Raw genomic sequence first — 24,588 nt, 5'->3', positions numbered from 1 at the left:
TTCCCTTTGGTTCTGGAGCCTGATGGTTGAGAGGTAGTAATTGCTCCTGAATCTGGTGGTTTGAGTCCTGAAGCTCTTGTACCTTCTTCCTTGATGGCAGCAGCAAGAAGAGAGCATGACCTTGGTGGTAGGGGGACCCTGATAATGAAGGCTGCTTTTCTATGACAGCACTCCATGTAGATGCACTCAATGATGGGAAGGGTTTACCCGTGTTGGATGGACCACATCCACTACTTTTTTGTAGGATTTTTTCTTTCAAAGGCATTGGTGTTTCCAGACCATTCTGTGATACAACCAGTCAATATACTCTCCATGACACATCTATAGCTGTCAAAGCTTTAGATGTCATGCTGAATTCTCACAAACTCCTAAGAATTAGTGGCATTACCATGCTTTCTTCGTAATTGTTCTTACATGGTGGGCCCAGGACAGATCCTCTAAAATAAAAACACCAAGGAATTTAAAGTTACTGACCCCCTCCACCTCTGATCCCCCAATGAGCACTAGCTCAAGGACCTCCAATTTCTTCCTTCAGAAATCCATAGTCAGCTCTTGGGTCTTGCTGACACTGAGTAAGAGGTTGTTGCTGTGGCACCACTCAGCCTGATTGTTAATAACCCTCCTATATGTACAGATTCCAGTTAATTGGGACACATTGCCACCAGTACATTTTGGCTGAATTAAGTGGCTGCCCCAGTTAGCCAAAATTTCATGGAACTAGTTTAAAAAAGACAAACTAGCATTTAACTGAGTAACAAATTATGTATTTAAATAAAATAAAGAACAAATTAGAACACTATCAATATTACTACAGTACTATAAAACTGGTTTCTAAGGTTGTCATAGCCGGCAGTGGTAGTGGGGATAAACTCCCACTACCTATAAAGCGCTTGAAATGGTGTGCGTCTCTAACAGCCTCTGACAACCAAGTTCAACTTGTGAACTTCATGTGTGGCTTAGCTATTAGGCCCAGCGGAACTGTTTTTACTGACAAGAGAAGGGGCAAGGGTGGACCACTGGCGCCTCAAAACCAGTTGCTTCAGGTAGGTGGGGCTCATCAGCCTTAGGTAGCAGCCCGCCTAAGCAAAGGAAAGCTCCAGTTTTAAACCTCTGCTGCCTTGCGGCCATACCCACCCATGGGAAAGGCTTCAGGAGTAAATCCTGAGGAAGAAATCCGAAGACGGGGTCCCTAAGGCAGTTTGATATTGTTTCGGATGTCACTCTGGCAACCTTTGCAATGACACTGGTACCAAGCTGTATCGACACTTGCCCTTCTCTTGGACTACATCAGTGACATGGGGGAAGGACCTGCTGCATGGGCAACAGCAGGTTCTTCAAATCTTCCTGCTTGCTCCCTGGAGAGGACGCATGATCCCCGGTGATCGGCGGCTGCCTACTACTACTATAAAACTGTGTAACAGTTCCTAATATTTATTGACGGAGGAATTCATATGGTGTATGCTGCTGTGTCCTTTTAATTGACTGTAAATTAACAAAGTCTGTGCAGTCATACAGTGCAGGAAATGGAGTGTCTTCACTGCTTTCCTGCATGAAGTAGTGTAAAGAATCACTGCTTTTTAATTTGGCACTGGTCGACCCAATTGAATGCCATAATGCAAGAACACACAACAGACACTAGTTAGAAACTATTGCATTCTCCAAATCTTCAATTTCATTGTGACATTCAAGATAATTGCAAATACCTTCAAACTCTTTATAGTCCCTAATTTGCTGAAGTAATGAAATCACTTTAGTTTTACTCCCAGCCATTTCGCGAATCTCCAAGGCTGAATGCTTGAAACCACAATGAGCAAAGCAGTTCTGAATTGTCTTACTGCTTATTTCTCACTAACTATCAGTGATAAAAAACGACTGTTTTTTGAAAACAAATACATGCAACTGAGGCTATTTAAAAACTGTTCACTCTAAGCACGGAGTAGTGTCTAACGGCCGCACAAGTGCACCCGACTGACACTTGTTAGAAACTGTTTGGCAACAGTCCTGCCCCAATTAAGTGGGATAGTGTCACAGATAAGTGAAGGAAGTACTGCCTATTTTCTCAATTTGTTTTTGTTCTTTAATATTTGTCCCAAATTAAGTGGCTGCCCCATAAACCGATAGCCCGATTAACCACAATCGGTTAATGTGAAAATTAAATTAAATATGTAGTACAAAATGAGAGCAAAACAATCAATGATGTAGAGAAAATGTGCTCAATGTCCGTTCAGAAATCTGATGGCAGAGGGGAAAAAGCTGTTTCTCAAACATTGAGTATGTATCTTCATGCTCCTGTATCTCCTCCGTGATGGTAGCAATGAGAAGTTGGCATGCCTTGGGTGTCGGGGTCCTTTAGGTGATTTACTTATACCAACTCACAGCTGAGTATAGAATATGACAAAGGGTCCCCAACCTGAAATGTCAACTCTGTTTCTCTGACAATTTTACATTTTTATTTTTCTGCATCTGCAGCTTTTTTTTCTATTTTTGACACGAGCTTATAGTTTCATTTTTGATTCCACCCCTGAGATACTGAGCAAGCTGAAATCTATTGATAAGGAAACAGCCACAATATTTTTAAAAAGGCAATCCAATCCCCATAGAATGAGTGGGTGCTCTGGTTTTCTCCCACAGTCCAAAGACATACTGGTTAGTAGACAAATTGGTCACTCTATATTGTCCCGTGTTTAGGTTAGCGCCAAATCAATGGTTTGATGGTGGTGTGGTTCGAAAGGCTGGAGGGGCTATTCTGTGCTGTATCGCTAAATAAATAAATAAACAAATAAATAAAACATATGGAGGTATCACTGCAGAGACTTGACCACAAAAGTTCAGACTGTGCCTCCAAAGGAATATTTAAAGGCTGATGAACTCTCAGCTGTGACATCGTTACTAACTCTTGACCAATATTCTAAATCAAGGCTCATGTTATCTTCTCAAGTGGATGTGAGTGAGACCGTGGAACTGTTTCACAGAAAGTCTGTGCCATTATTCCCAGCATATGACCAATGGTTATCACTCAGTCAGCTTCACCAAAAGCGATTACCTGATTGTTATCACATTGCTGTTTATGTGTCTTGCTTTGTGAGGAATTAGCCAAAATATGTTTCCCGTGTTATAACATTGACTATTCAAAACTATTTAATTTTCAGTAAGGTGCTATGAAATGTTCTGAAACAAACAGGAAATGTTCTAAGTTTGTTGCATTTAATCACTGTGTATTTTCATATTTTCTTAAGATATGAATAGAGGACATTTGACCCTTTGGGCCTCACCTGTCCCATTCCCCACTTATTGCCCCTATTCTCCCTCACTTCTCTTCCCTGAGTTCTTGTATACTAATCCACTAATACTAATTTACAGCATTCAATTAAACTATCAGTACACCTTTGGGATATGAGAGGGAACTAACAGACTTAGGAGGAAGTTGTGCATTCACACAAAGAAAACGTGCAGACTCCATAGAGATAGTACTGGATGACTGATACAAACCTGGGCTTTTGGAGCTGTGACACTGTAGCTCTAACTATGCCTCCATTTAAATGTCCCACCTACTTACCTCCAGGCACCATCCCACCAATAAAGTGTTAGTCGTAGCATGGCTGGTAGCAGAGAGGCACTTCAGTCAGCTTCCTCTGTTCCAAAGCCTCATCCTAAAATGTGCTGGTGGTTTATTCATAGGTAGGGTCTCAAGATTAACTAGTTACTTGAAGTACCAACAATGCTAATCAATATTTCCAATGGCCTTTTTTTGATGTTTCAGTGCAAAATGTTTTCCACAGTAGATTGCTTTTGCATGGCCTTTGATTGTATTTGTTCTTTTCTTTTCAAATTCATCAGAACATGCAGTTGCTGGTCTATATTTATGCTTGACCTAATAAACATGAAAATGAAAGAAAAACAATTCTTTTCGAAAAGTATAAGGAATTTCATTAAAATGTGCCCTTTTGAGCTATCAATATTTTTAAAATTCTATTTAAGTGGTTCTGAATGAAGAAATTTGATTTTGGCACATAATTACAATCCTTTAAGCTAATGTTTCTTTTAAGTAAAAACTTAAGAGTCCTCGGCAGCAGTGACCTTTTCATGAGGAGATGGAAGATAAGTATAGTAACAGTCCACAGCCAGCGGTGAGTGAGCTCATTTTCCACCCTCAATTACCTACCTAGGGATATGGTTCCTGGCCTTTTCCCTCATGGTTTCCACCACTGTTTCTCATTTGGTCAGGCCTCGGCTTAAAAATGATGATAATCTTTAAAGAAAGGCTTGTCCTTAAAATGGAGACACAGCAGAAGGGAAGACAAAGGTATGTGACACTACCCATTTCAATGTTACCCTCCAACCCACTCCTCACCCCGTCCTCCCTCCAACCAAACATGGGCCTCGTGGGAACTTAGAAAGATGACCCCAGATTCAAAGTTGCACAAAAAATTGATCTGAAGTTTTTTTTTAATTCTAAAAATTAATTCAAGGCAATCAAGGCTGCTCAAAAATAATGTCACACCAGAGCTTGTTGAAAAGCATAGACTTAAGACTATAACAGATGACAATGTTGCTCTTAAAGGTTCTTCCTTGCCTATGTGCTCCTATTTACAGCCAAGTTTCATGAGATACCGACTGCGTGGTTTGCCTGCTTGGTGTGATCAGGACAGTTTGACAATGAATCCTCGTGCATTCATAGACAAAGGAAGTCTGAGACACTTCACAGAGCCAGAAAATGTTGTCAGGTGTCAAATGATGACCTGGCAGTGAATGGCTCTTTGAATGAACTGACTACAGTTTGTGATTAACTAAGGTATAAATTTAAAAGTCATTGTTGTAGTGTAATATTGGTGCTGCAACACTTTGAAGGAATTGACTGACCATAAACTGAACAACAACTAACAGCAGTGTACAGACCATGAAGCTTTAATACCAACCTGTTGATTTCAGGAAACTTCTCTAGAAGACCTGTACCTTTATCACAATCTACACCTCAGCTGTCAGAACAAAACAAATTTCTAAGCTTGATGGGAGCAGTTGTCTTGATTTTGAAATAAAATTTCTGTTTTAAGGTAGAAAGCAGCTTGCGTCATTTCAAGAATAAAAAGAAAATAGTTTCTGTAATTCATCTGACTGAGAACATTGACTCTAATGTAGATCTGTGGCAAATGATGTGTCATTTGACAGTAAGCCAATTGAAACATGAGCGGGTTTAATGCAAGTGCTTTTCTTAAAAGGGGCCCTACAGTCCACACCTGCTATTCAAAGAACCATTGGGAATGAACCTATTGACGTGATTCCTGTTCTCCCTATTCACCATCATAGACTGGACAGAATAAGGCCATCCATCTCAACTGTCTTTGCCTCTGATGAGCCTCCTTTCATCCCAATAAATCTCACCCCTATAAACATAACAAACTGCTTCTGCTTGCTTATCCAGCTTCAAGTTTAATGCACGTGTACTATTCACTTTATCTACCCCACATGCAAGCGGTGATATCGGATAGAGTGCCTTAAAACACAAGGAATAAGTTGAGGGATTGAGCAGTATGCCTCCCTCACACCGGGTTCACAAAGACAGGTCGCCAACCTGGAGGGAGAACCTGGCAACCAAGCATCATACGTTCCCAGAGAACCCCAATAGGGGAGCATACGCAGGCTCTCCAAACCAAGGGACATGGTAGTGCGCTTCATCCGCCTCCCTGGCGGCCCATGCCAGGGAGACGTCACAGCCATGGGAAGATGAACAATGCAGCTGGCACCACCAATGCTGCCAGAGAAAGCGGTAGACCAACGTGCCCAGCAATTAATGCCACAAAATCCACCTGAAGCTCCCCAGATACCATGGTGCCAGCTGCCTGGAGCCTTAGCTAGCCCAAGTCAAAATTGCCGCATGGCACAACGGGTGTAGCCCCACCGAGGCAGTGGTGAACTTTGCACTGGTGCTGGAGGAGGATGCCCTGCAGGCTCTCCTCTACCTGAAAGTGGCTGAGCAGCAGGACTATAGGGCGCTGCAGAGTCTTTTTGAGCAGAGTCCATTGGTGGAAGCAATGAAGGAAGAACTGGGCAGCAAGCAGCACCATATGAGAGAAGGTCTTGGGTCATTAGCAGCAGATCTCCGCCACTGTGCTTGTCATGACTACCCCCATTTCCCTCCCATAGCCCAGGAAGAGATTGTCCTTCATGCCTTTATAAAGGCACTGACACCGGAGCACCTTCAGCAGTACGTTGCCTGACATCACCATCATCACTAGCCGAGGCGCTGACAGAGGTGAAGAGGGAAAAAGTAATTTTAGCCCCGCAAAGGATTCCGGCGTTCCCACACGCCATGATCCCGGGCTTATGTCACCAAGGCGGAGGAGGAAACTGACAAGGAGGAGCCTGTGAGACACGTCTAACTAGCGTCACGCTGGCCCCGCCGCAGGCCATGAAATGACCTCTGCAATTAGTGCAGTGAGGCAGGCCGTTTGGCCTGGGGCTTTCCCACACCAGCTACAGCCCAGAGCAGCCATCGGGAAAGGCCAAGCAGGCGGTGCTGCCCGAGTCCCCCAGCAGAATCGCTCCATTGTCACCTCTCCAGGTAGGCCATTCGGGCGAAGAGCAAGGATAATATGTGGACTGTGTGTTGGAGGACATCAGATGCCATGCATTGGTGGACACAGGGTCAACCATCACCATCATCTGTCTGGGTGTCCCCCCCAACATGGACCAGCCATCCATCCTAGATGGACAATGAAGGTGGTTGAGCTAGCTACAGTTACCGGTGACCACGTGGCAATGAGACGGAAGAGGTGGCTACGCATCGTAGTTGGGGGAAAACACAGTGTTGCATGAGGTGTCACTATCCAACATCTGGGAGTCCTGCATCATTGGCTTGGACGTGCCGTCCTGCTGGGGGGGCCTGAGTGGATGTGCCGGGGGGCAACACTCTACCTCGACGCTGAAGCCATGGCTCTCCAGCAGGGCAGCTGCAGAAAATGTACCAGGTGGGCGCAGCCACAACCACCACCGGTCTCACAGTGGTCCGCGGCAGTGCAGCGCCCCCCCCCGCAATGGCCTAGAGTGAAACAGCAGGACCAGGAAGCCATTGGAAGGGGCCAGGAGAGGTGCTCAACTGCATCTCCAATGTGGTAGACTGGGTATGATTGCTCGAGTGTCGGAACACAGTCATGCTGCGATGAAACCGGCTGGCACCATGTTGGCCCTTGGCCACCACCAACCTAGCAAGCCTGAAGGAAGGAAGTGACACTCCAGGTGCCCTGCCTCTTGGCTCTCCAAACAATGCGTCACCTCTGGGGGCTACAGACAACACCCGCCCCCCCTGCCCCTCAGGCAGCATCGTCGCCCACCACCGGACTTTTGGACTTTATTGTGGACACTGCTGTTCCCAGGGATGGCTGACCCCTCAAATGGGGGCAGTGTGGTGCTCCAGGGGCACGGCAGACAGCTCACCCCAGCATTCCTTGCGGCAAGCACTAGTTATTGTTCTCGCTTAAAGTGCATTCGTGGAATTGTGGTGAGATTTTTAAGTTGATGTAGCTTGGTTATACAGTCGTTCGCTTCTGTGTTTGTGAGTCACACTGACTGTAACTGGAGTGTGTAATAATCACCTGCCCCCGTCGGTATTTGGCTGGCGTGGTTCTCATGGAGTGAATGTGCTCTGTCTGTTATTGTGTTTTTCACAATAAAACTGGCTGTTGAGCTCTTCTTGTCTGTCGGCATGGACTGAATGCTTGCAACAATATTTAAAACATTTACCTCATAGATTGCTTATGTCTTTTAAGCTTCCAATGCCTGTCCACTGATCTATTGCTGGCTTTGGTATTCTCCAGGGTAAAACTCAGACTTTCCTATGATTTCACTACCACTTTGCTCAAAACAAATTAGACAGAACCACAGCAGCAGCATGATCTCTTGATCTGCACAGATGACACCTTCTAGGTATGTCATGTTGAGATCTGCAAAGTACAGTGATCAAAATCCTCTGGCCTAGCACAAGTACCACGTTCAAATATGCTTCTTAAATGTTGATTCATTATTCATCCCAGAAATGTTATGAAGGCAACGAGACTGCAGACACTGAAATGTAAAACAACAAACAGAACGTTGGAATAACTCAGCAGGACAAGCAGCATATGCTGAGACAAACAGTGTGAGTCAGTGTTTATGGTTGAGACTCTGCTTCAGAGCTGAGAGGAATTAGGAAAGATCGCCAGTCTGTCGCAGCATGAAGGGGACTGGAGTCCAAGAAAATATCACTCTCCTGACACGATGATTTATTTTTTAAACACAAAAGCAAAAATAAACTAATAACTACAGTTTCAATTACTACAATCACCCACTTAAATATTTTGATACCTCTATAGAATTACATATTTACAATGGAGGTATATTTCAACTAGCAGAGCCACTTCTTGAATATTCAACGCTACTGTCAGTTCTGAAAGTTTCTGAACACAAGCTCCACAGAGCTTCAAAATATATTCCTTTTGTTACACGCAAACACGAGGAAATCTGCAGATGCTGGAAGTTCAAGCAACACACATCAAAGTTGCTGGTGAATGCAGCAGGCCAGGCAGCATCTCTAGGAAGAGGTACGGTCGACGTTTCAGGCCGAGACCCTTCGTCAGGACTAACTGAAAGAAGAGCTAGTAAGAGATTTGAAAGTGGGAGGGGGAGGGGGAGATCCAAAATGATAGGGGAAGACAGGAGGGAGAGGAATGGAGCCAAGAGCTGGATGGTTGATTGGCAAAAGGGGTATGAGAGGATCAGGGGACAGGAGGCCCAGGGAGAAAGAAAAGGGGGAAGGGGTTAAAACCCAGAGGATGGGAAAGGGGTATAGTGAGAGCGACAGAGGGAGAAAAAGGAGAGAGAGAAAAAGAATGTGTGTGTATATAAATAAATAATGGATGGGGTACGAAACTGTCCAGCTGTTGGCTCCATCCCTCCCCCTCCTGTCTTCTCCTATCATTTTGGACCTCCCCCTCCCCCTCCCACTTTCAAATCTCTTACTAGCTCTTCTTTCAGTTGGTCCTGACGAAGGGTCTCAGCCCGAAACGTCGACTGTACCTCTTCCTAGAGATGCTGCCTGGCCTGCTGCGTTCACCAGCAACTTTGATGTGTGTTCCTTTTGTTACAGTTTTGAGGGATGGCGCCATGAATATTCAACTAGCTTGAATGTTTCGTAAGAAAACAGACCAGTCCTAAATTACATATTAAGTGGCAGGGATACACCTTTATCGATGCACCAATACAGTAGATGGTCACATAATGCCTTCCCTGATCTCATTCTGTAGATTGCAATGATCACTGACAATTCACCTGTTGTCTTCCCTGGCATAGTCTTTTTTTTTTGGCATGTGTGTGTGTGTGCATTAGCGTGCGATGTTGGTGGGACAATGTTTTTCATGCCTTTATAAGGCGTGGAATGAGAGAGAGAGAGACTGTGACCATTTCGCAGCATTTTTCCCTTTATTTTACAAGGTCGAGTTGCAATCTCGACACTCAACTGGGCATGGATGGAAAGCATACTCGGGAGTGGACCCGACTGGGTTCGAACTCAGAAACCTCCATTCCAGAGTCCGGTGCTGATATCATTGTGCCACCAGCTGGCCCTCCCTGGCATAGTCTCAATGGGGTAAAATTAAAATGCCCCACACCCAAAGATTGGTTTCACTACCAACAAAATATCAGTAGAAAGTTAAATTGTGAATGGATTAAATTTCCTGAAGACCAGTTCTCCTTTGAATTTATATCTGCTGTACAGTATTCACATAATTCCATAACTCCTGAATAATTTCTAATATTAGACACTGTTAGAACCTGTAGGTGATAGGTAGAACCAGATGATGATGTGATGATGAGAAGAAAGAACCAGGTGAGCTGGGGTGGGAGTAGTGGGCAACAGAAGCTAGTAAGTGATAGATGGACCCATATAGAGAGGGGTTGATGGGCAAGTGGACAAGAAAAGGATATTGGAGAGATGAACCAAGATGAAACCGCGTGCATGTGTGAGTATGTGTAGGAGAAAAGTACCCAAGGTATGAACTGCCTGGAAATTCAATGTTCCAGCCATTGGAATATGGGCTGCTCAAGTGGAAAGTGAGAAGTGTTATGCTTAGCCATGGAGAAAAGGGAGGCTGACGATTTGCAATGGGAGTCTGAAGAAGAGTTAATATGACATGCAACCAAAGGTTCAAGGTGGCCATTGTAGACAGAGCACAGGTGCTTCACAAAATTGTCACCTACTGCATGCCTCGTTCGATGAATGTAGAGGAAGCCATGTTGTAACCACTGAATACAGTAGACCAGATTGAAAGAGAAGCAAGTGAACCTGTAAGGGCTGTTTAGGACCCTGAATGGTGATGATGGAGGAGATGAAGAGACTGCTATTACACCTCATTTAGTTGCAGAGCAAGTGCCAGAAAATTTGAAAAATGGGAGAATTAATAGATTAGGTATTATTCCTTGTGGGAAGCAAAAAGAGGATGGAGGGAATGTTTTGCCTGGCTGTGGGATCACATTGGAGCTGGTGGAAATGGTACGGGGGGCGGGGGGTGGTGATTTGCTGGATTCAGCGGTAGGCGGAATGAAATTTGAGAAACAAGAGAACACTATATCTGTTCTGCTTAATGATGGGGTGGCAGGGAAGGGGGTTGGTGGGTCAAAGTAGTCATGTGGGAAATGGAGGAAATAGGCATGAGGACTCCAACAAATATGGCAGATGGAAAACAGCTCCAATTACTTATTTCCAATGACATTTCAGAATGCATGCTACCCATGAGCTGATTCAGTAGAAAATTTTCATCCTCACAAAAAACCATCCCACTCCAATCTCTTCCTCTTCCTCGTCCTCTCATCACAGAGTCACACAAACAAACAGACACACACACCTGTCACAGTTTTAGACAATGAGTCTCAGTTTCAAATATATAAAAAAACATTCTTAAACAGGTTTGAGAACAGGTCCGATGGTTCACCAATCCATGCCAGCAACTGAGCACTCAAGATGGCACCAGCAAACAATGACTCCTCGGGTGGCATCTTTCAGTTGGGCAATCTCTTCAATTATTTCACTTCCTCTATGTTTTCTACTTGTTCTTTTTGTCTTGATTGTGTTTTGGAAGCTGTTGAAGCCAGTAGTGTGCAGTTTGTGACTTGTTTGAATGATCTAGCATTCTGCTGACGCTGGAGAGGACAGAGAGCACGAGCTGCCTCATGGAGAAAACCAGAGATGGGGCATCAGGTCATGAATGACTCCATTTTGAAGCATTGAGGAAGACTGAAACATTGAAGGAAATGAGGAGGAGGTCTGCAGTTCTTTTCCATGGAGGCCATGGGGTTTCATGCAGTTGGTAGCCATGCTAGTGACGTTTGGACCTGGCATGGCGGTGGCTCTTCACAGAAGGACTGAATTCGTCCAGCCGCACCCCTCGATGCCGACAGGATGTTTTCGAATTTCTGAGATTTATGTGATTATTGGACTGTAGTTTATATTGGTCTCCTTCTGTTTTCAGTATTTTCTTTCTTGTTGCCAATTGGCAGGTGGGCAATCAGTTATTTTTTGTGCAAGGACGGAGTAGGGGATTTGGGGTCTTATGTTCTTGTTAGTGTGTTTCTATGTGAGCAATCTGTTAGATTTGTGAGCTGCACAGAAAACTTCATCGTATATTAGCAGCGCCATCTTGAAGTCCTTCAGTTATTGGTTGAGTAAGAAGTACAGGGAACAGCATCAGGGAGATGTTACTGTTCCTCTTCTTACAGTGCTGCTGGCCCTTACAATTTCAAAAGTTCACTCAATAATTCAATAATGCATATGTTCAGATGATCACATATATTGCTGGTGAACTAGTTCCATTCACTTCTATTTCACATTCGTAGTTTCCAACTTGTTGAAGAATCAATTCATTTACATCAACAAGTTAGGAACTATGAAGAATTTGAAGGTGTTGACAGTTATCTTGGCTGTTACAATGAAAATGAAGATTTGGAGGATGCAGTTGACGACAGATTTGTAGGAAGGCGGTCCATTATTTGCACTTGGTGTCTGTGCTGGCTTTGTTCATTCTCAGTCAAAAGAACATGACATGGCTAATTCCTCCACATTTAAGTATTAGGAACGAATGTATAGTTTTGTAACACTGTGGTAGTATTGCTAGTGTTCTAATTTGTTCTGTATTTCATCTAAATACATAATTTGTTGTTTAGTTTATCTTTTTAATACTGTTTTAACTATATTGATGAAACGTTGACTGTAGAGCAGCCGCTTAATAGAGCCAAAATGTACTGGTTCTGATATGTCCCAATTAACCAGAATTCACTGCACTTATATATCTGATATCTTAGAATACATTCCAGTAACTTCCCCAATACCAAGGCCAAGCTCAGTGGCCTATAATTTCCTGGCTTATTCTTAGAGTTTTTCTTAAACAAGGGAACAAGATTAACTATCTTCCAATCCTCCTGTGCGTCACTCGTGGCTAAGGATGTTTTAAGCATCTCTGCCAGGACCCCTGAAATTTCAGCACTACCCTCCCACAAGGGACTTTGTCAGGCCCTAGGGATATATCCACCCTAATTCCCCTTGTAGGTTTTCACAATTAAAATGGCAGATGCATTTTATGTTTACGGGAAACCGTAACCGTCCCTTTATTGTACTCCAAACACAGAACATAAGGCACGGTTAAAAAAACCTCACATCATTACACAATCATGTCAGAACAGACTCTTAAAAGGAACCTCCAACTCAATGTCACTGGTTGTGAATTATGCATGTGTTTCCACCCATTACATTACCCTACAGTCTCAAGACGGCAAGTACTTCCTCCTCTGCCCCTTCCTCCTCTCCGTAAATAGTCCATAATCTCCATCCTGTTTTACCTCACTTCTATGGGCTCTTTATCCATCTCCCGAGTAAATACAGATAAAAAATCCATTTAAATGCTTCCCCATTTCCTTTGGCTCCTTGCATAGGTGACTACATTTATTTTGAAAAGAAACAATTTTGTCCTTTGCTAACCTTGTGTTTTTAATATATCTGTAGAAGCCCTTGGGGTTCTCCTTCACCTTGCCTGCTAGAGCAAGCTCATGGGTTCTTCTAGCCCTCTTGATTCCCCTCTTAAATGTTCTGTTGCATTTCTTATACTCCTCAAGTACCTCCTTTGTTCCCTGCTGCCTATACCTGCTGTCTATACCAGCTCCCCTTCTTAACAAGGGACTCAATATCCCTTGAAAACCAAGGTTCTCTAAGCCTATTAGCCTTGCCTCTCATTCCAACAGGTACATTCAAATTCTATACTCTTAAAATTTCACTTTTGAAGTCCTCCTTCTTACCATAAAACCACAGTTTCCAGATCCTAGCAAAATACAAAAAATGCTGGAGGAACTCAGCAGGCCAGGCAGCATCTAGGAAGAGTGTCCAGTCGATGTTTTGGGCCAAAACCCTTCGGCATGACTAGAGAAAAAAAGCTGAGGAGTAGATTTAAAAGGTGGGGGTGGGGACAGAGAAACACCAGGTGATAGGTGAAACCTGGAGGGGGAGGGATGAAGTAAAGAGCTGGGAAGTTTATTGGTGAATGAGACAGAAGACCATGGAAGAAAGAATAAGGTGGGAGGAGCACCTGGTGGAGGCGATGGGGCGGTGGCGGTGGCGGTGGCGGTGGGGGGGGGGCGACAAGGAGGTAAAGGGGATGGGAAATGGTGAATGGGAGTTTGAGAGGTCAACATTCATGCCATCAAGTTGGAGGCTACCCAAACAAAATATAAGGTGCCATTCCTTTAACCTAAGTGTAGCCTCATCACGACAGTGAAGGAGGCCATGGATGGACATATTAGAATGGGAATGGAAGTGACATTAAAATGGGTGGCCATTGGGAGATCCCACTTGTTCTGGCAGGCAAAGCGTGTATGGTTGGCAAAGTGGTCTCCCAATCTACTTCAGGTCTCACTGATATACAGGAGGCCACAGTGTCACCTCACCTGTAAGGACTGTTTAGGGCCCTGAATGATAGTGATGTAGGGGCAGGTGTAGCACTTGTTACACTTGCAAAAATAAGCGCCAGGAGGGAGATCAGTGGAGAGGGATGAATGGATAATTTCTACATCCTTTCTAATACCATCAAAATTTGCCTTACCTCAAAGTAGAATTTCAAACCAAAGTCCAGACCAATCCTTCATAATTATTTTGAAATGAATGGAACCATTATCATTAGATCCAAAGACTTTCCCTACACACTCTTATATCACCTGCTCAGTCCAATTCCCTACGAGATCCAGTATTGCAGTCTCTCTAGTTTGGACTTCTTCATATTAATTAAGGAAACTTTTCTGAACACATTTGACAAACTCTATACCATCCAGTCCTTTCATGGTATGAGAGTCCCAGTCAATACGTGGAAGGTTAAAATCACCTACAATCACAGTGACCTGGATCTGCTCTAATTTGCCTACTGTCACAAAAGGTCAACAGTAAATGTCATTTCATTGGCTCTTCACTCAGCTCTGGAACATCTGGACAATGAAAATGCGTACAGGAAGAAGCTCTTCATTAACTATAACTTTGCATTTAATAGCACCATACTCACAAAACTCATCACTAAGCTCCAAGAAACACACATCAAAGTTGCTGGTGAACGCAGCAGGCCAGGCAGCATCTCTAGGAAGAGGTACAGTCGACGCTTCAGGCCGAGACCCTTCGTCAGGACCAACTGAAGGAAGAGTTAGTAAGAGATTTGAAAGTGGGAGGGGGAGGGGGAGATCAAAAATGATAGGAGAAGACAGGAGGGGGAGGGATGGAGCCAAGAGCTGGACAGTTGATTGGCAAAGGGGATATGAGAGGATCATGGGACAGGAGGCCCAGGGAGAAAGACAAGTGGGGGGGGAGAAACCCAGAGGATGGGCAAGGGGTATAGTCAGAGGGACAGAGGGAGAAAAAGGAGAGTGAGAGAAAGAATGTGTGTATAAAAATAAATAACGGATGGGATATAAGGGGGAGGTGGGGCATTAGCGGAAGTTAGAGAAGTCAATATTCATGCCATCAGGTTGGAGGCTACCCAGAATGCATCAGGCCAGGCAGCATCTCTAGGAAGAGATACAGTCGACGTTTCAGGCCGAGACCCTTCGTCAGGACTAACTGAAGGGTCTCGGCCTGAAACATCGACTGTACCTCTTCCTAGAGATGCTGCCTGGCCTGCTGCGTTCACCAGCAACTTTTATGTGTGTTGCTTGAATTTCCAGCATCTGCAGAATTCCTGTTGTTGACTAAGCTCCTAGTTCTCAGTACATCCCTGTGCAAATTGACACTTGATTTCCTCACTTGCAGACCCTAGTCAGTAGGATTGGCAATAATATTGCCAGAATCACCATCAGCACAGATGCACCACAGGACTGTGCTCTTGGCCCTCTGCTCTACTCACTTTACACTTTGATTATGTGACTATATACAGCTATAATTGCATATTTAAGTTTGCTGGAGACAACACTATTGTTGGCCAAATCAAAGTAGGAGACAAAACATATTAAGGAGGGAGATTGAAAATCAGGTTGAATGCTGACGCAACAACCTTCCACTCAATGAGAACAAAACTGAAGAGTGCTTTATCGACTACTGAGAGAGAAGCCGGGAGACCAGGAATCAGCCCTCATTAGGGGACTGGAGGTGGAGAGGGTCAGTAATTTTAACATTTTTGGCATCATAATGTAGGGCTTTCAGTATACTAGATGGACTGTTAACTATTATCGCTTATTACCAAAATGGTTTCTCTGAAGTGTTATATTAAAACGGCTTCTCATAAAGTTAACTGCTGAGCAAGGGGTTCCCTGTAACTGCAGTGTTTGGGTTATACAGTGTGATAATGGAAATTGTATTCATTTGTTAGTCAATGGAAGTCATGTTCTGTTGTCTTGTATATGTGTGCTGAGTTGAGGAGTGCGGGCTTTTTTGGGAGGCGAGCAGAGAGGACGGACGTGTGAAGAACGGTCAGCGGTTCCAGGGCGGCGGTCACCAGACCTTGGGGGTTCAGAGGGTGGCCGGAGTCTCGGAAGGACGGACGTTGTGGATGGAATCGGAGGCGTGAAATCCAACGTATTAAAGTATTATGTGCACAAGACTGATAAGTTACTTATATGGCGCCTTTTCTTGTAGTTGTTTCTACTAACCCACCACCAAAAATTTGCTATAAAGTATAATTCTTTACTCGCACTTTGTAAATTGTTTCATATTTGTGTCGTGTCTGATCATTGGGCGACTCACACCTTATCCGCTCCAAAGCAATTGCACTGTTTGGCGGGGTCGACGACTATTCACCCTAGTCAACAGGGGTCAGTGGGGCAAAGACCATTACAATAATGTCAACCAATGTGACCTGGGACCAGCACATAGGTGTGCCTACTTTGTTAGAGGTTCGCATAGATTTGGCATGTCATCTAAAACTTTGACAAACTCCCATAGATGCACAGCGGCAAATATCCTAGCTGGTTGCATCACAATCTGGTATGGAAACACCAATGCCCAGGAATAGAATAGTCTACACAAAGTGGTGGAAACAGAACAGTCCATCACAGGTAAAGCCGTCCCTAACATTGATCACATTCGTAAGGAGCGCAGCTACAAAAAAGCAGCGGCCATCATCAGAGAGCCACATGATCCAGACCATGCCCTCTGTTCACTATTATCTCCAAGCAGGAGGTATAGGAGTGTTAGATCCCATACCTCTAGGTTCAGGAACAGTTAACACCCTGCAACCATCAAGCTCCTTAACCAGTAGGGATAAGTTCACTCACTTCAACTCTGAGCTGGTTCCACAATCTGCAGATTCACTTTCCAAGAATTCTGCAAATCACGTTCTCAGCATTATTTATTTATTTATTTATTTGGTTGTTTATCTATATAAATACATATGTATGTGTGTATTTATGTATTTATTGATATTTGCTCAGATAGTCTTCTTTTTAACATTGGTTGTTTGTCAGTATGTATAGTTTTCATAAACTCTGTTGTATTTCTTTATTTTCTTTATACACCTGCAGGAAAATGAATTTCAAGGAAGTATATGGTGTTCATTTATGTACAGTACTTTGATAATAAATTAACTTTGACTTTGAATCCATTTGTTTGGTTGTCGGTTTGCTATTTGCTGTTAGCAGACCCCTCAAAACTAATCAATAAAGACCTAGACCTCAATACCTCCTTGTGCAGTTGGATACTGGATTTCCTCACTTGCAGACGCCAGTCAGTTCAGATTGGCAAAAGTATCTCCTTCACAATCTCCAACAGCACAGATACACCACAGGGATGTGTGCTTAGCCATCTGCTCTACTCGCTCTACACTTACGACTGTGTGGCTAAGTACAGCTCCAACGCCATATACAAGTTTGCTGATGACACCACTGTTGGGCTGTATCAAACGTGGTGCGGAATCAGCATACTGGAGGGAGACTGAAAGTTTGGCTGAGTTGTGTAATAACAACAACATCTCACTCAAAGTCAACAGGACTAAGGAACGGATTATAGCAGTCAGGAGAGGGAAACTAGAGGTTCATGAGCCGGTTCCCATTGGAGGATCAGAGGTAGAGAGGGTCAGTAGACTTAAATTCCTGGGCATCACTATCTCAGAGAACCTGTCTTGGACCAATCATAAAAACACAACTGCAAAGAAAGCATGACAGTGCCTCTACTTCCTCAGGAGTATGCAGAGATTCAACTTGACAGCAAAAACCTTGGGAAACTTCTAAATCTTCTACAGATATGTGGTGAAAAGTGTATTGATTGGCTGCATTTCGGCCTGGTATGTGAACACCAATGCCTTTGAGCGGAAAATCCTACAAAAGGTAGTGGATTTGGGCAAAGTACAACACAGGTAAAGTCCCCCCAACCATTGAGCACATCTACATGAAACACTGTTGTAGAATAGCAGCATCCATCATCAAAAATCCTCATCACCCAGGCCATGCTCTTTTCTTGCTGCTGCCATCGGGTAGAAGGTAGCAGTACTCACACCATCACCTTCAAGAACAGTTACTACCCCTTAACCATCGGGCTCTTGAACAAAAGAGGATAATGACACTCACCTATTGAGACACTCACAACACGCTGGAGGAACTCAGCAGGTCAGGCAGCATCCATGGAAACGATCAGTCAACGTTTCAGGCCGGAACCCTCTGTCAGGACTGTAGAGGGAAGGGGCAGAGGCCCTATAAAGAATTTGGGGGGAGGGTGTGAAGGCGAAGGGTGGTAGGTTCCAGGTGAAAAACCAGTAAGGGGAAAGATAAAGGGGTGGGAGAGGAGAAGCAGGGAGGTGATAGGCAGGAAAGGTGAAGAAGAAATAGGGGAAAACACAATGGGTAGTAGAAGGAGGCAGAACCATGAGGGAGATGATAGGCAGCTGGGGCAGGGGGCAGAGTGACATAGGGATAGAGGAAGGGAGGGGGAGGGAATTACCGGAAGTTGGAGAATTCTATGTTCATACCAAGGGGCTGGAGTCTACCTAGACGGTATATGAGGTGTTGCTCCTCCAAACTGAGCTTAGCCTCATCATGGCAGTAGAGGAGGCCATGTATGAACACATCTTAATGGGAGTGGGAAGCAGAGTTGAAGTGGGTGGGGCCTGACGAAAGGTTCTGGCCTGAAACATCGACTGATCTTTTCCACAGATGCTGCCCAACCTGCTGAGTTCCTCAAGGGTGTTGTGAGTGTTGCTTTGACCCAAGCATTTGCAAATTATTTTGTGTTTATGGCTCACCTATTGAGATGTTCCCACAACCAATGTTCTCACCTTAAGGACTCTCTATCTTGTTATTTCATGTTCTTGTTATTTATTGTTGTTTCATTATACTGTACTAGCATTTGCACAGTTTGTTGTTCATTGATCCTGTTTACAGTTACTGTTCTATAGATTATGCTGAGTATAGCTGCAGGAAAATGAATCTCAGAGTTGTATGTGGTGACATGTATGTGCTCTGATAATAAGTTTTACCTTCAACTTTGCACCTGCTGCAAATGTGTTTCTTTCTTCAAAACTACAACACTAAATATACTTCAGAAGTCATTCCCTGGCAGTAAGGTTCCTTGGTCTAATATGAGGTCATGAATGGAAATTCTAAGAGCACATTTCGATCTGTTTTAAGAGATGTTACTCAAGAGAGAATTGCAGGCTTTACGAGGGGAACAGTGCCAGTACACTATCTCACATTCCAATGAACCTGGTAGATCTACTTTCAGTTTCATCTCTTATCTGACATATTACAACTAGTCCAGTTGGGTATGGCATTAATGCTTCAGGGTTTGTAATGAGTTCAAGCCGATGAACAGAATTTGTCCCCATGAGCATCTGCTGAAGAGGCTAAACCCTCCACTGAGCACACGAGGCATGTAATGGTGTCAGCATGGGCCAGCAGGTGCTTGTAGCAGCTGTTCTGAAGAAGGTTATCATTAAACTAATTTCTGCCTGCTCCTAAGATTCTTGCTGAGATATGTATTTTTTGATAATTTATTTATGTTAATCCAGACACATCAATGACTTCTCCCCGACAGCAAGTCTGTTTTCTCACTGCAAGCATTCTATGCTCTAAAGATCTAACCCCTGCGATGTGTCACCATGTAAGATTTATGATCCAGCAAATAATGCAAGAAAATGAAACAGGGACATGAATAACTCATTTTAAACATCACACCGATGGGGATTTTGGCTTTTCACAAAGAAAATGCTTAGCTGAATATCCCAAAATAAACTCTAGCCACAGGGAACAATAATTGAAGTAAATGTAATTTTGCTAGTGCACCGATGTTGATATTGGTAGCTTGGGCTATTTAAACATTCTCAGCCCTCTGCATCCATGTCTTATTGCAATATAAATCCAGCTGACTGAAAGAGAGCTGAGTAGCTAATTGAGCTACCGAAAATCAAGTGGCAAGGCTCAATGGACAAAGGTTTCCATATAGGACAACTAGAAAATGAGATGCATATTAGTAGCGATCAAAAACACAGGTCCTCCCCAGTATACGAAGTCTGATTTATGCAAAGTTCAAACATACAAATGACTCACTCTCTCACTCACTCACTCACTGAGTCAGTGCGGCCAGCTGGCAGCTGATGCTCCAGTGCCTGCCGACTGTCACCACAGAACTGTTTCTGTCAGCCTCTTCCTCACACAGTTGTTGTTCACTTCAGAGCTATGAACATAGCTGAGGTGTATGAGGCATCAGGGAGGGGTAGCACCTCTGGTGGGAGAACATATCGCGTCCTTTTCAGGGCGGTTTGTCCACCTTCGGTCCCCACCTGGCACTCAGCTCTCACTTGTGGCTCCCCGTAGCTGTTTGCATGTGACAACGGACACACCCTGGGCAACGGCTTCGACAAGCCAGCTAAACCAGGTGAGGGTAGCCGACGGGTCTCAAACCCTCAGTGAGATAGGGTGCTGTCTATCCCAGCATGTGAAGACAGATTCTGGTGGATTGAGCGGATGAGACCAATGGAAGGTCCAACGGTCAAGAAGGCGGTCTCTGCAAGCATCGTGGAACGTGTAGAGCAGGACAAGACACAGAAGACGTCCTGGTCATCCACTGCACCTAGTCCCATCTCCAGCCATCTTGACTCTTGTCATGCCACTGGATCCAGATGGGAATTGGGAAGAGAGAGTGAGGCTGACGCTGCGCAACTCTCCCTCACTTAAATCCAACTCAAGCGCTAGTCTCAACGCTAAATTTTAAGCCGGCTGGTTGTGCAGTGATATCAGCGCCGGACTCCGGAGTGAAGGTTCCCGAGTTCGAATCCAGTCGGGCCGCTCCCGGGCATGCTTTCCATCTGTGCGGGGTTGAGTGTCCAGCTAGCAACTCCACCTCGTAAAAAATACTAATGGTGTCGAGGTCTTCATCGATGACGATGGACGAACCTTATGAACATAGCTTGGGGACAGCTTATATATAATATCACATCTCTGTTTTAAGGATAAGGCTCATATACCCAACTGCAATCCTTCCTTGCTGGAGAAACATAAGCAAAATGTGCTTATTTTGTGGTTACTAATTATAATGGGAATGATTCAATGAACGAGCGATTGACCATAACTGAGATGAGTAGGTGTTCGGCTATTCAGCGGGAAATCTCTAATCAGGTACAACATTTCTGATCTTAACCGTGTTATCAAGACAGTCAATAGGCATAATTAATTTGCATGTCACTCTAACAAGATATATTTAAAAACCAGGTCACCAGCATGAAACACTTCCACTGGTGCTGTCTGATTTGGAGAGAGTGTCCAAGATTTCCTGCACTCATCGTATTTTGCCATTGTAAACATTACAAACTACAAAGGTATTTAAGTGGGATAAGGTTAAAATATAGCCAAGCCTACCAAGCCTCAAACAAGCTAACCATATTGGGTTACGGGACTTCTGTTAATTTTTAATCACCAGTTTTTAGTACCAGGTAGTTACATTGCATTTCATTTATTTCACTGTTTCACCTCTCATTGTGGGTTATAGCATTTACCTGCTCTACTCACTTTACACTTACGATTGTCTGGCTAAACATTTTCAAGTTTGCTACTGTCACCGCTGGCATAGGCCAAGTGAAGGGTGGTGAAGCATAAACGAGAGACATTGAAAATCTGGCTGAGTGGTGCCATAACAATGACTTCTTACTCAATATCAGCAAGACCAAGGAGCTGATTATTGACTTCAGGAGGAAGGAATCAGAGGCCCATGAGCCAAGACTCATCAGAGGATCAGAGTCAGAGAGGGTTATCAACATTAAATTCCTCAGTGTTATTATTTCTGACGGCATGTCCTGGTCCCAATATGTAAGTAGAATTACAAAGAAAGCACAGCAGCACCTCTACTACCTTAGGAGTTTGCGAAGATTTGGCATGACATCTAAAACTTGGACAAACTTCTATAGATATGCAATGGAGAGTATATTGACTTGTTGCATCACAGCCTGGTATGAAAACATCAATGCCCTTGAATGGAAAATCTTACAACAAATAGTGGATTTGGCTTAGTCCATCATGGTAAACCCTCCCCTGCTATTGAACACATCATCACAAAGCACTGTCATAGGAAACAGCATCCGTCATCAGGGACCTGCACCATCCAGAGCATGCTCTCTTCTTACTGCTGCCATCAGGAAGAAAGTACAGGAGCCTCAGGGCTCACCCTACCAGGTTCAGGAACAGTTACTACCCATCAACTATTCAATTCTTAAACCAAAGGGGTTAACTTCACTTACCTTCACCCCATTATTCCCACAATATATGTTTTTGTTTGTATTTGCATAATTTGTTGTCTTTTGCCCACTGGTTGAATGCCCAAGTTAGTGTGGTCTTTCTTTGATTCTGCGATGATTATAGTTTTATGGATTTATTGAGTATGCTTGCAAGAAAATAAATCTCAGGGTTATATATGGTGACATAAGGGTACTTTGATAATAAATTTACTTTGAACTTTGAACATTGAAACTTCATGCATCTGTTCTGTTCCCTGCGCCAAACCTTTCCTTCCCAATTAATGTTCATATTACTGCAGTTACTGAACAAAGCCAGAATTTTTCACACTATCTTAGGCTGACCAAAGCCATTACACAGGGCATTTCCTTCTCTCTAGTGTCATCTGCTGGCCCTGCATTTTTATCACATATAATAGGACTGAACCATAAATAGTCATTTCATTCTCACCAAGAGCTATAAGCGCATTGTGAGATGTGAATGCTCTAAAACCCTATATGACTGAATGAAGCTGAGTTTTTGATGCGTGGAGATTGCACATTCTCCCTCTGACCAGATGAATGATCTTTAGGTGCTCCAGTTTTCTCACACATTTCAATGACATGTGGTTATGTTATCTGACCTCTGAAAACCATCACCTTGTGTATGTGAGCAGCAGGAGAACCTGTATGGAATTGCTGGGATTGTGAGAGTGAATAGATCAGAAGGAAATAAATAAGTGAAAGAGATTGATGAGAATGCACAAGGAACTAGCATAAACACAATGGCCACATTCTCTATTTGAGAAATATGAAATTCATAGGAGGAATGAAATAACCATCCACACAAGAGGAAGTGATCAACAACTCGACATTCATTGATACTACCATTGCTAAGTCCCCTATCATGGATATATTCCAGTGTTGCCATTATATAACCATATAACAATTACAGCATGGAAACAGGCCATTTCCGTTCTTCTAGTCCGTGCCGAACTCTTAGTCTCACCTAGTCCCATCGACCTGCACTCAGCTCATAAACCTCCATTCCTTTCCTGTCCGTATAGCTATCCAATTTAACTTTCAACAACAACATCGAACCTGCCTCAACCACTTCTGCTGGAAGCCCATTCCACATAGCTACCACTCTCTGAGTAAAGAAGTTCCCCCTCATGTTACCCCTAAACTTTTGCCCTTTAACTCTCAACTCATGTCCTCTTGTTTGAATCTCCCCCACTCTCAATGGAAAAAGCCTATCCACGTCAACTCTATCTATCCCCCTCATTATTTTAAATACCTCTATCAAGTCCCCCCTCAACCTTCTATGTTCCAAAGAATAGATACCCAGCTTGTTCAACCTTTCTCTGTAACTTAGGTGATGAAACCCAGGTAACATTCTAGTAAATCTTCTCTATACTCTCTCTATTTTGTTGACATCTTTCCTATAATTCAGTGAACAGAACTGTACACAGTACTCTAAATTTGGCCTCACAAATGCCTTGTACAATTTCAACATTACATCCCAACTCCTATACTCAATGCTCTGATTTATAAAGGCCAGCATACCAAAAGCTTTCTTCACCACCCTCTCCACATGAGATTCCACCGTCAGGGAACTATACACCATTATTCCTAGATCCCTCTGTTCTACTGCATTCTTCAATGCCCTACCATTTATCATGTATATCCTATTTTGATAAATCCTGCCAAAATGTAGCACCTCACATTTATTTGCATTAAACTCCATCTGCCATCTTTCAGCCCACTCTTCTAATTGGCCTAAATCTCTCTGCAAGCTTTGAAAACCTACTTCATTATCCACAACTCCACCTATCTTAGTATCATCTGCATACTTACTCATCCAATTTACCACCTCATCATCCAGATCATTAATGTATGACAAACAACACTGGACCCAGTACAGTTCCCTGAGGCACACCACTAGTCACCAGCCTCCAATCTGACAAACAGTTATCCACCCCGCTCTCTGGCATCTCCCATCCAGTCACTGCTGAATCCATTTTACTACTTCAATATTAATACCTAATGATTGAACCTTCCTAACCAACCTTCCGTGTGGGGCCTTGTCAAAGGTCTTACTGAAGTCCATATAGACAACATTCAAGCTTTACCCTCATCAACTTTCCTGGTAACCTCTTCAAAAAATTCAATAAGATTTGTCAAACATGACCTTCCACGCACAAATCCATGTTGACTGTTCCTAATCAGACCCTGTCTATCCAGATAATTATATATACCATCTCTAAGAATAATTTCCATCAATTTACCCACCACTGATGTCAAACTCACAGGCTGATAATTACTAGGTTTACTCTTAGAACCCTTTTTAAACAATAGAACAACATGAGCAATATACCAATCCTCCGGCACCATCCCCGTTTCTATTGACATT

This window comes from Mobula hypostoma, chromosome 5 (genome assembly GCF_963921235.1).
Source record: "Mobula hypostoma chromosome 5, sMobHyp1.1, whole genome shotgun sequence".
NCBI lineage: Eukaryota > Metazoa > Chordata > Chondrichthyes > Myliobatiformes > Myliobatidae > Mobula > Mobula hypostoma.
The sequence above is the reverse complement of the archived record's forward strand: the minus strand, read 5'-3'. Positions refer to the sequence as shown.